General features: G+C 39.5%; 1 long non-coding RNA gene across 1 annotated transcript in view; it reads left to right on the top strand.

The window, feature by feature from the left end:
- The window catches only part of LOC149918416 (uncharacterized), a 93,097-nt gene extending 80,134 nt beyond the window's left edge, over nt 1–12,963 (top strand). Inside the window, exon 3 of the long non-coding RNA XR_016465431.1 lies at nt 11,799–12,963. This is a non-coding gene — a long non-coding RNA (uncharacterized LOC149918416). The remainder of the gene's footprint in view (nt 1–11,798) is intronic.
- The last annotated feature ends 515 nt before the right edge of the window (nt 12,964–13,478 follow it).

Below are 13,478 nucleotides of genomic sequence, written 5' to 3'. Positions count from 1 at the left end.
ACTTCGTGTTCCTTTGTTCACCACCACAACTTCTAATGAACGTATTAGATAAACGTCTGCTAGGGTGGTTTGGGCACTGCTGATCCTGCGTAGATGACCTCTCAGAGTGTTTCATCCCTGTTTCCTCTGATACCGTGGCTTTCTAGGCTCACTCTTATGAGTTTCTAAAAATGTTTGAAGATTAATGGTTAGCAATGAAATTGCTAGTTCCACAGAGCATTAAGGCAGCTGCAATACAATAGGATTGAAAATTGCCAGCAACTTAGCGTATATTGAATTTAGGGAAAGTAAATTGCTTCTTGTAAACTTTACTGCTGTGTAATTGTATAACGTTTTTTTTAGGAATGTTCCCTGAGAACACAGAGGATTTTTCTTCCTCTTTTTTTTCTTTTTCTTTTTTTCCTGGGAGTCCAACTGAAACTTATAGATTAATTATACAATATTTGTTATGTAAGGTAACAAAGAGATTTGTTATTTGTGATTTTTTTAATATAAATAATAGAGGCCTTGTGGAAGCTGTCATTACCTGCAATAGGAGACACAGAAATAAAATGAAATGGAGAAATGCCTTGTCACAGTCATTTGTCTGGATAAACTAAATCAAGAGGCACTTAATTGAAAGGCAGTAGGATTACAGAACAGAGTAGAGGTAAAAATCCTTTTGTAGGTGGATGCCCAAATGCTTTTCTGCCCCTGTGAATATTGCTCTGTGTAGCTGCTATTGCTGTGTTACGTGATTTGTCTGTCCTTATCTGCGGTCCCCCCCACTCCTCTGTTGTTTAATCAGAGGTTTTCAGGTAAGGGTGCATTACCACATCTATGAAAAATGTTTTGCTGCCATGTGATTTGGTAGTCAGTCATTACCTTGCTATCAGATAAAGCCTATCTGATTCAAGCGTTTTATTCACTCTTGAATAAACATTTCTGATAATTTTATTTTTTTAATGTGAATAACTGAAAGAGTAAAGCTCAGATATTGCCCTTTGGAGGCATGCCAGTTTAGAAGGCACCATTTTATTTCCTCTCAGCTCTCCACCAGGGTGTAGGTCGATTTTATTTTATTTTTCCCCCTTTGTGGAATCTTAGTGCTGTTCCTCGCCGTAGCAAGGTGAGCTTGTAGCCTGGTGGAGATCCAGTTGCAGAATCAGGAGAGCGTTTTCTCCCTCTCAGAAGTTGCAATATTAGCTGTGCAGTTGTGAGTTTGACAAGCAGGAGTCAATGGCAGCAGGGATCTGTGCAGGCTTTCCACATTGCTGCAGTGAACACTGTCTGTTCTCTCTTCCTTCTCACACAGAGCACCATAAGATGTCAAGGATGTAAGAATCGTCCTGCTCTACTGGGGATGAGAGAAGAGTTTGTGTGCAAACTATGGTCATGTCAGAAGCATGGTTATGCATGAAAGAACTTTGGTTTTATTATTACTATTACTATTATTATTATTATTACTAAGTATGAAAATATCAAACAACAGTGTCAAAACTTACTTCAGACAGGAAAAAATATAGAATTAAGAAAAGCATTTTTTCTTTGAAGGATCTTAATGTTTAATATTTTCTGGCCTTTCAGAGACAGGCTATTAAAGTTTTCTCCTCATTATCATTTTTTTCCTTAAATGAGCAAAAGAATTTTAGGGTAAAAAAAGACAATTCCCCAAATTTATTACATTTTCTAGAACTTTCCAGTCTCACTAACTGGCAGAAAATGGGAAGAAAAAGAGGATTTTTCATTTCTATAATAATATGCTTTTTTGTGTATCCATTTTAATTGAAGTTACTTTAGCTTTTCAAGTAAGAAAAAGCTTTTCAAGGGAAAAGTTCCACCCTTTTCTAAGATTTGACAAAAAACTTCAACAAACTTTGGCTGGAGTGGCAAATATCATCATGTAACCAGTGTTTCCTTTCTCTTTATTCATTGCAGTTCTATCTGAGTCAGCTTATTCATCCAGTGGCATTGAATTAACAGAGGTGGCCCACTTTCCCCCACTCACAGTAGAATATTTAATCTGATTTCCCTGGGAAAATGGGCTGGTATATTCATTTATATATAAATATATAAAGGAAGCAAGATTTCACCAATATTTTGAGTGAAATATTCCATCAATAATCTTAAGAGCTATGATGTTAATTGAGGATAAAGCGTGTCCTTAATTATTTACTCCAACCACTACCTCTGCGGTTGCCTGTTTTCATTCAGATCTCTTTTATTAGTGGGCCAGAATTCCCTCTAACTCTCACCTTGTCCAAAACCTTTCAGCCTTGATTTCTGTACAAATTCTATTTAACACCTGGAGTCTAATGTCTCCCTTCTCTGTTCTAGCCATCAAGCTGCAGTCCTTTTTCTCTGGCAGTTTAATGCAGATATGATGAAATGAAGTGATAATTTCTTTAGCATAGTTAGAAGTTATGTGGGAACACGTATAACAAATCCATTACACAGGACTGGAGACAGGAGTGCAGTGTTGACAAAGGGCAGGGCTCCATGATAGTGTTTGTGTTAGCTCATTCTGCTGCTGGTAAAATTCAATTTGCCATTTCTATAAACTGGGTCTGAATTCAGGTTGGTGATTGCAATCAGGTTGGCTGGCACTAATGCCGAAGAGTATTGTCTTTAGAGAGATAAGCTGGGCTGGGCTGATTGTTACAAGGGATGGTTAAATTCAGGCTGGATAAACAACAAGCCCTAGAGCAAGACAAGAGCGCTTGTGTTCTCTTCCTCCTTTTTCTTTTTTATGTTTTTCCATAAACTCTTGTAACTTTTTTTTCCCCCCAAATGTTCATTGTTCCTATTATTAAAAACTGCTTGATCTCTGACTGAAACTACCGAGAAAAGAAACACCAACTGAAGGACATTTCTTCAGAAGTGTAGCAGATTTCCCTTATGATGATTATTGTTCCAGAAAGTTAGTATAAAATGCAAGCTCTCTCGTTTTCAGTATGTTAAGCATTCACAGTATAGGTTGTTGAACCATCTTGCATCCTCAGTGTGCTTCTAGGCCTTGGTTTTCTTGTATTCCGAAGGGAAAAATGTTATTTACAAGCTTCTACAAATTGGTCTGAGATCTAACCCTGTGAGCACACTGAACATGTCAAAGCACTGAAGTTAATGACATTACAAAACCCAAACCTAAACTCAATCCAGAGATATTTTTAAGAATGATATGAAGGCTTAATAAAAACAAAAGACTTCAGAAAAGGGTGTGTTTCTGTTTTCCAACATTTCATGGTGGATCTTTTCCTTAACTACTGCTCTGTGATGAAAAGACCACCAAATATGTTTGTCTAACATGGGTAGGTAGGGAGGATGGTGATCTTTCTTTTAAAAATGGTTATTTGAAAGGTGATAGATGATCTACTGAAGGACAAATGAGATAGGAATCTGAAATCACATGGCAGCTTTTCCTTGGAGTGATGAAGTCTCTTTTTGTTAACATTTGGATTGTTGTGTAGTTCATCAGATTGGGTCAAATGGGTGTATCTGGTGTCTGGCAGTGAAAAAGCATCTGTTCTATGGTGACCAACAGGTGACAAAGCCTCTAATCAGGTGAGGAGCACGAGTGGACAGGTGCTTTCCTGTGTCCTCCAACATTTGTAAACTCCAGGGCTTTTAAAGTAAGTTTACACAAAAGTTGCATAAACATTTTTTTTTCTCAGAAGCTCTTTCCAAGTGTCCTTTGGAAACATACCTGTGAAGGTGATAAAGCATAATAGCACTGGCCTTGTCAGAACAAGTTTTTTTCTTTTTTCCCAAGAGTTCCCATCTTCACTTCTGCAAGTTTAGCTTTCTTAAAACCAGCAGTGTGTGTACGTGGTTGTGTCTTAAAGATACAATCATCTGTAAAACATCTCCTTAAACAAACAGCCCCCTCCTACAAAAGGCAGGTATTCCAGGGGTCAGATGGGTCAGCTCTTTGTTAGATTTTTTTTCTCCCTGCAGTTGGGCAAATTTCCCATGTGAGATTTGCCTATGTATACATGCTTATATATATATATATATCTACCTATAAATTGGCTGAAAATATATGCAGATTTATGTTTATGTGGACATGTTCATCTGATGTTTTTTCTGCTAAGCTGGATAACCTGTAGTAGACACAAAGCAAAACCAGTAAGTTTCCTGACACTCTTGCAAGAATGTAAAGTCTGTTATGTATTAAGTGGATGGAGTAAAGGAGGTCACAGTTTATTATTTGCTCTTGTGTTGCTTACTCACTTTTTCAGGATGGAGAGATACTTTGGAAGGCAAGAGTAACTGGTAGAAGAGGTTCTTGTAAGCAGATGAAATAGGGCTGATATGGAATTGATCTGTTCTCAGAAGTGTTGTTTTTATAGCAAAGAAGTGATGGCTTCTGGAATATGCTTCTTTCTATACCTGTTTATACCTGTTATACCTGCAAGAGCTTACACCTGTGCTCTTTGGGCCTCTGTGAAATGTTTCATTTCCCGTTGTCACTGGCAGCACACGACAGCGCACCAGTGAGCTCTGATGATTGCACCAGTGAGGGTCAGTACATGTGCCTTTGTCTCAACAGAGAGACTCGGGCATCTGTCCGTGAGTGCCATGGCAAAATAAATGGATTTTTTTTACTGTATTAGTTGCATGTGAGAGCCAATGCATTTTGCTTTGGAGCTGTGCATGTGAACAAACGCCACTGTGATATGTGCACTCTACTTAGTGCTTCAGGACGTTGTTTAGACATCTTGGAGGGAGTGGAGAGTGGATTGCTGAAGTCTGTGTAACATCTGTAGTTTATATGAACTAACTTGAACAGTAGGGTCAGATAGAGAAAGATAGGAAAGTGAGCCTGGTGAATCACAGAATGACTTCTTGCTATTCTGACAGGAACACAAAATGAGCTTGTAAATATCTGTATAAGTGTTTTTCTAAGTATCAAGGGCCACAACGAACCTGGATGATCTCATCAAACCCAGTAAAGTTGGAACATTCCATCTGTGAGCAGTTCAGCTCTCTTTTGCTGTTACTGAGATGTATCAACCAAATAGGAATGATCAGGAGTTATTGTGAGGTGTGAAGGAGGAGATCATGTGAGCAGCTGCATGTACCCTTTCCCATCAACACATGACTCCCTTACAAATGTATTTTATTTGATGAAAAGTGAAAAACAGGGATAGTAGTGATAGGAATAAAGTGGGAGGAGCAGTGAAGTGGTACCACCAGCTGTGCTGAGACTAGGGAGCTGTAGTAATTACGTTTCCCAGTTCAACAGGTCTGGGTAAAACGCTAAGAGATTTTCATTCTTGCATTTGTGCATGTGTCCCCTTTCCTCCTAGGAGTGCAGTCTTTGTTTTCTTTATAGGTGGAAAGATTTGGAACTCCTGAAAGTATCTTGGCAATTTAAACCCTGTTATGAGCTCAAAAAAGAAAACCCAAAGAAAAATAGGAATTACACAAATGGATTTCATCCTCCCTCCCTAACTTCCCAGATTCCTCCAATAATAAGTGAAACTTCTTTCTGCCCCTCCAAAAGGCAGCGTGGTCTGCACTCAACGCACCCACATACCTAAAAAATTCTTTTTGTTTGGGCTTAGTGGGATCTCTCGTGGCCCAAAGGAGATGAGGTGAAACATTCCATCAGCTCTAGTTCTGCTAGAACCATGTAGCTGGTGTTTCTCACTCTTCCAGCCTGGTGTGGAAACGGCCAGAAAAGACACCTTCTACCACCTGCTTTCATGGCAGACAGGATGCTGAAAGAGCTGCCTACTCCCTCTGGCACAAAGGCAAAATAGTACCTTTTTCACATTGGTCATGCAAGGATATGTCCAAACCTTCATGATTTTTCAAGCTGTTTGTGAGTGTTGGTAAAGCTGGTAGTTGTTAACTAATGGCTGGTATATGAGACTTCTCCACAACAGTTCGCTTCAAAATCTGAATGTCTGTCTTTCAACAGAACATCCATAGTGATGAAGAAGAACAAATTGTGCTCAAAGAAAAGACATACGAGGAGCTGCTGAGGTAGCTTGGGTTTAGTCTGGAAAAAAAGAGGCTGAGGAGAGACCTCACCACTCTCTGTAACTCCCTGAAAGGAGATTGCAGAGAGGTTGTGTTGGCTTCTTTTATCAGGTAAAAAGTAATATGATGTGAGGCAACAGCTTCAGTCTGCACCAGGAGAGGATATCTTTATGGATATCAAAAATATGTTATTTATAGAAAGCAGGGTTATGCACTTGAATGGGTTGTCTGGGAAAGTGTTTAAGTTGACACACACGGAGGCATTTAAAAGACGTGTGAATGTGGTGCTTAGGGACATGGTTTAGTGGTAGACCTGATAGTGTTAGATAATGAATGGACTTGATGATCTTAAGTGTCTTTCCAACCTAAAGAACTCTGATTCTATTTTAAATCAGTCTCCAATGCTTTCTCAATCCTTTCTAAACTGATTTCAAGTTATTGTCATTTTCTGTGTAAATGAGATAAGAATCAGAAGAACTTCTAGATTAAAATACAGTGCTATTATATAGGTGGCAATAAAATATAGTCTTCCAAAGAAGAACAAATTGCTTGTGAAATTGCCTCTCTCTGGAAGAATCGATAGCCTAATGATCACAAGTATATGAAAGTTGTATCCAGGTATTCTTAAGATACAGAGAAGAGAACATTTCAGTTTGAAGTGGAAGACTAACCTTTGAACAAACTAGACCATACCCTGATCTGTCCTTGGTTCTTTCTAATCTAGATCAGAAATTCTCCCGGAAAACAAAGGTTAGTTAAATCAAAACTTTTGATTCAATAATAGTGTGAAATGTAGTGGCTTATGAGATACTGGAGGTCAAATGTAATAGTTTAGAAGATTTTCTAGTCACAGGGGCTTCACATCTGTGAATGAAATCTGTTAGATTGTTGGCAAAAAAAAAAAAAAAAAAAAGCTAAACAGAATAAAAAGAAAATCAAATCCAGGTTGAGAAAAAGGTATTGAACAGTGTAATCTGCATTCCTGTTTGAAATCTGTGAGGCTTTGTTGCTTAGCTGGATCCAAGACTGTATGAGAAAAAACATCTTTCTATCACTATGAGTAGTGTCTCCTGCTATCCAGTAAGTTCCTAGTTATTGTTCAGAAAATCTGAAACCAGAGTTGTAGTAGTAGATAAATGGCATCTACCAAAAAGCAGAGTGAATGTTTGCAAATCCAGTCCAAATAATGGTAAGCAGCAAGTTTATGTCTCCCAGCTCCTTACTAAAAATGTCTGGTAATGGAACTCCAACCTAATCTCATTCTGGTTATCCAGATGAAAATCCCCTTCCACCAGAGCACAGATGAGGGCTAGTGACAGGCACTGTACTCTCCTCACCACTGCTGAGCACTCCTTCCCTCTCCTAGTGCCAAGAGGAGCTTATGCTTGTCTTTTGATACTGCAGCATTACTGCGGATTCTGTTGCACAAGGGGGTTCCTGAAGTGGCAGGACTTGTATATGCAATGGACTTTGATCCAGCCAGCACTCCCCTCAAATCACTGAGTCACTCACACATAAACCTTTATCACGGTACTGTGTGTAGATAACTGCAGAGAGCTGTCAATTCAGTTTATTAGAAGGGAAAGTTTTAAGTAGTTTACAGGAAAACACCACTACGCCACATCAGAGAAAGACAGAGACTAAGCCTCAAGCTTTCTTGGTACAGGAAGCCTGGAGATATGAAACATCACTTGATGACAACTACAAGTTGTTCATATGTAAGTGGGTTATTATAATGCTGAAGGGACTCCTGAGGCATCAAAATAACACCAGAAATGATCTTGGAGAGGGTGGGCGTGGTGCTGTTGACTCCTGTTACTTTGACATAGCTCCAATCTTCAGCAAAATTTGAGCACAAGAATACTTCTGCAAGGGAAGGAGTATATTAAAAACTGCTGAGCCTTTGGAAAGAAGCAAATGTCTCAAGCAAAGTTTTACAAATAGAGTTTATTTAACAAGTAAAAATTTACTCTTCTTCTTGACCGAAACGTGGTATTGCCATCTGTAATCTTGTTGTAGCAATGCGCTTTTCACAACCAACAGTATTTATTGCATATGTTACAGTTAGAGATGCCCCATTCACTGTCTGGATGCTTGCCTGAATCATCTCGTCAGGTGGACTATACTGAACTCTCACATCATTGTGCTTGGGAATTTTCCCTGTGCTTTGATCTCACAACCCTTGAAAGTTGCTTCGAATCTGTCATCCTGGATCTTGGAGTTAAAGTAGTTGTGCTTTGAGTGTATGTACTGGAGGGGAGAGAACTCCAAGTTTTAAAAGTGAAGTTTTCTGTCTGTTTACATTCAAATATACAAGACATAGGAATTCGGAAGCAATTAATAGCAATAATAATTTTAGCTGTTTATTTCAGAGGCATATCTGCCTGGTCATCTACATACTGGATTGTACAGCTATTCTTTGTGAGGGGTGATCTGACACATACAACTGGTTTTGCTGGTGCTCATGTGACTTGCAGGGACTGAAGTGTTGATCTGTGCAATTTCCTAAATCATTTTCCTTCGAAGCTTGGACGTAACTTTGCTCAGCTGTGCTGATTGTACTTGTCTTTTCCTCACAGTTGCTTACCAGGTTCTCTCTTTTCACATCCAAACAAGACAAAATGTTTTCATTGTTGGTTAAGATTTCTGTACCTAACCAGCTCCAGATTTTGACCTCCAAAAGTAGGGCATCCACTGGATGGAAAAGGAAAGAGATTTTGGTTGTAAAGCTGAGATGCAAGTCAGCTTAGCATCCAAATTAATTTAATTGTGGGTTTTTGTTGTTTTTTTTTCTAACCCTACCACTTTCACACCTGTAGAGCTTGTTGCCTTCAGTAGCTGTGTTGGGGAATTTGTCTCTCTTGTTCTCAAAAGGGAAGGGAAGTTCTCAATAGGGAAAGGTTGTGTATCACTTCAACTGTGTACAGAGTCTGACCAGTTAATGTTGTTGCTTATGAATTCAAGCATGAGAATGCATTTCACAGTTCATATGGAAGTTTGCTACGTTGACTGTTGGGTTCTTGTGGCTGTTAGTGATGCAATCATGTTGGGGAAGGTGCAGCTCCAGGCAGAGCAGTTTTTCTTTGAACTCCTGTTACAGCTATTAAAAATAGGTCAGGGTAGAGAAAAGTAGGACTAGTGTTCAGGAGTATATTAAACTAATTCATCTTGTACTTAAGACGGATACATGAGCAAAGCTATAGTGATAGAGCCTGTCTCATGAACATTAGCAGATATTTTCAATCAAAACCAGTTGGATATACAATATGTAATATCATACACCAAGTGAGAAGGGTTAAGAATCTGATATTTCCCACAGATAATTCCTTCCATAGCTAGTTCCCTTTTTTTCCACATCTCTACCCCTAAAGAAAACAGTCTGGCTGCCAGTTTCTGGCTTTGTTTAATGGATTGCTTTGCACAACGATAAATTAAAACTGAAGTCCCACAATAGCAAAGGCAGAAATTTCAGAGATGTGAAGGAGGATTATAAACTAAGCCAAAGAATGAAATTGATAAATACTGGTTGGTAGAAGAATCAGCTGTTTGGGGCTACTGTCTGAACAACATTAAGGCTATTGATTAAGCAAAATGACACGTGGATAACTTCTATGAGCCTCGCACATAAGGAAGAAGTAGTTTGCTTGTTGAGTTACACTTTTACCCTGTGCCAAATCAGTGCTATATGAATGAGCTCAACTCAGTTGATTTCAAGTCTATTTGTGTACCTCACTGATTTATAATGACTCTTTCTCTGTGGAAGGACAATAAAATTATTTCATAAATGTCTAGGAAATGTAAGAAACCCAAAATCCATTGAATATTGGATTAGATATGAGGATAGAAAACTTTGAGTTCTTTTTTTTCCTCACATCAGAGAAAGATACTTGAGTGTCTGGAAAGATTTGTGGTGGCTTCCATCTTGTTGCTCACCTCATTTTAATTAGAGATGAAATATATCCAGAAATTTTTGCTGCCTTGACTGTACTCAGAACCTCATCTTGGTGGCCTTCTTCATGTTTTTCTTCCAAAGGAACCTAGGATTCTAGTGCAGAAGGAATAAAGAAGCCAGGCAAATACAGAGATGGTAAGGTGCAAAGAGGGGTTTTCAGGCAGTGGGATTGACCCTGCGTTTTTGTTCATCCTGAGACTGAAACAAAGCTACTCAGATGTTCTTGGCAGGGTTATCTCAGAGTGATATGAGTTCTAATGACAGTCCTTTTTGTTGACATGTGAATACCTCATTGATGGAGTCATAACTCACTTTCAGAGTTGGTGCTGCACTTGCATGCTCTAAAATAACTTAAGAAACAGCTTTCTGCTTTACCATGTGCTTTGGCTAGATTATCAAATGCATGTATTTACTTTATCAATTTTTTACTTTAGATTGTCTCCTTATTTTTCCTTCCCGAATATACAGAAAATGATGTTGATTGGGTTTTTGTTTGTTTGTTTTTAAATAGCACCTGAACCAGAATTCCCTCCGCCATAGGGCTGCAGAACTTGTGTGATTTCTGTGAGGGTGTGTTTTTGTTGAAAACAGAATCCAAAGGTACTTTCCAGAAATGCCAGCAACAGTTTGATGCATTGCTTTAATTTGTTGTGGCCATTATGATCGCTATGGTATTTTTGAAGCTCCCAAGGTATGACCCTGACCTGTGTTTGAGCATGGCCAGTTCAGACGTCTTTTTGGTGGTGTTGGCAGAATTAAATTTGCTGGCCCAAGGTAAAACAGCTAACACCTGTCTGCTCCTGCCACCAAGCTGGGAAAGTGCCCTGAAGAAAACCTGGGCTGGCTGCCTCTCTTTCTTTTGCATGGTGAGAAAGCTGGGGGAAAGTAACAGCTGCTTCAGAAAGCATGATGGTAGTTTGTATCCTTCTGCGCTCCCCTCTTTCTTGCCTACAGCAGCATAAGCAACAGCAAACGGCCTGCTGCCTTAAGTAATTCTCTTTATTACCTGGTCTGAAAATCAGACATTAATCTTTGTCTTGCTATTGATGTCTTGAAGACGTTTGGCCAAGCTGCATTGTTTGGCATGACTGTTTTCTCCCCTTGCATCTTTGGTATCCGCATATCTTCCCACTCACCTCAGAGGGGGACGGAAGAGGAGGCTTGTGTAATGACTGTGCTCCAGAACGGATGGATTGTTCTTAATCTATTGGTTTTCCCAGAACATCATTGTTCCTCAGATATCTGGAGCAGAGGGGAAGAAATCTGAGAAGCAAGTTTCCTGCCAGTAATTCTTGCATTCTACATAGGGCTAAACAGAAGAAAACTTGAAGGAGAGGAAGGCAGTACAAAGAATGAGCTCCTGAGTCAAAGACAAAATGCAGAAGTCAGAGCCTTGCCTGGAGCCAGCTGGCCCCTTAGCCAGCCTGTTATAGGGCTCTCTCCAGCTCAAAAAGCTGCCTGCTTTACTTCTCCATTTTTATTTGCGATAAAGAAAATGGCTGAATGTTGGTTGGCACAAGAAGAACCTCATTTCCACTTTTTGGGTTAAAGGGTCTCCCCGCTAAAGTGACTCTGGGAATAGAAAAAGTGTAACTTGTTCACTTCATGTTGGCTGTAGTGGTTTGCTTCCCTGGGAGGCTGCCTTTCAGGGACTTTTCAACAAACAGTAAAATCATGAAACAGAGCTATACTTAATGGTTCTTAATTGAGCAGATCTCCCATAGAGTGAGTGTGTTGTTTGCTACATTGGAGCCTGTGAAATTTAACTGAGTATTTGGTTTTGGACACATCTTTCCTCAGTTTAAAGGAAAACAAACACAAATCAAGTCATACAGTGCATTTTGAACTGATTTTTTTTTTTTTTTTTTAATGTTTCCAGTGGATTGCATGGGAACAAGGAAATTGTCCTGCTGTAAGGACTTCTCAGACAGCATTGCTTTACCCTGATGAACTTCCATTTTAACTCCATCTCTTCAGCATCTACATGGAGAACAGGGAAGAAGCAGGTGCAACCGGAACATGGTATGCTGGGCTCCATCAGAACTGGGCTGCCAGGCAGGTCTTCCAGGGCCATTCTCACCTGTGAGCAGCTCTCAGATGGACAATTGGTCTTGGAACACTCAGAGAGCCTAACCCCCTACCTTGAGGGTGGGATTAGGTCTTCATAGCATATACATTACAGTTTGTTGAACGTTAGAAAGAAACAAAGACAACAGAATGGGTTGAGGGAAGAGGAACTCAAATTTATGTGATCAAGATGTCACTAGGTTTAGTAGAACAAAACTTCTATGCGTGGATTTTTTCAGTCTGCCTGAAGTGGTTCATTTTTGTCCTCAAGACCACAAGAATCACAGTTTGCCATTACCGCAAGCAATCTAGACAACAGGAAGCAGATAATGGGACATTTCTGTCTTCACTAAAGAGGGCTCACATTAAATTGCTTGTAGGTCTTTGGAAAGGTCAGTCAAAGCTTAAGCAACCCCCCGTTGTTTGACAACATCAGAGCTCAAACACTGTGGTCCTGGAGAACTCTGCTCTTTGAAAAGGGGGATGTTTAATTACCTTTTGAAAGCTGGCAGCAGGACAGGATGCGAGGATGTTTTCTTTCTTTTGTGTCAGTTGAACAAGTTACTATTTTGGGTACATGAGAGTGAGTAACCCACTGCACTAGAGGAGACTGTCCCTTCCTCTGACCTGCTGTCAGGAGAAAAGCAAAGACAGGAGGATATTAGTGAAGGTGAGCCTACTGCAGGAAGGAAGCCTTGACACAAGAATGTTTGTGGAAAGGGAGGCAGAGACTTCCAATGTCCTTCTTAATGTTATTTCAGTTCCATTCACCTTCATATATACGTGTATTTATTGGCTTTGCTTTGCACAAAGACATTGGTGAAGTTCCAGAAAATTGACTGCTGTCACTTTAGTGAAATTTTCTTTCATTGTGATAGGAATTGGCAAAGTGGGTACAGGATTTTTAATTTTTAAAATTGCAATACTTCTGCTTCCTCCCAGGGGCAGTCTCTCAAAGTGCTTTGCCAATGCTCTTCATCTATATCTTTCTTTCCCTTTTTCTTTCTTTCTTTCTTTTTTTTTCTTCTTGTTTTTTTTTTTTTTTTTCTTTTCACAAGTGGTTTAGATTTGTGGCATCTAAACAAGCTAAACAGAAACTGTGCCTCAAGGAGAAACATCTTAAGTAGTTGAAAATAAATTTGCATGGCATGTATTATATGCATTCAACTATGCACATGATGGAAATGGGGCATTAGGCATGATAGCTACCACTGCAAAGAGAACGTAAGCTCATGTGTCACATACACTTGTGGTAAACATGAAAGAGATGTTTATGAGGAAAGCATCATTTGATTCAGGTATCTCCAGCCAAACCTGGTTAAGAGGCAGACTGTCCCTCATACTAATTTCATGTACAGTGGGTTCAGTAGAGTGAACATCGTTAATGTACTTGTTCTTCTTCCCATCAACATTGTCAGGGAATTTTTTCTGACTTGATGGATGGAACGCCTTGGGGAGGGGGCAGTTTGGTTGTTGAATATGGGGCATAAGA

The sequence above is a fragment of the Phasianus colchicus genome, chromosome 3, assembly GCF_987193195.1.
Source record: "Phasianus colchicus chromosome 3, bPhaCol1.hap1.1, whole genome shotgun sequence".
In the NCBI taxonomy this organism is placed as follows: Eukaryota; Metazoa; Chordata; class Aves; order Galliformes; family Phasianidae; genus Phasianus; species Phasianus colchicus.
The sequence above is the reverse complement of the archived record's forward strand: the minus strand, read 5'-3'. Positions and strand labels throughout refer to the sequence as shown.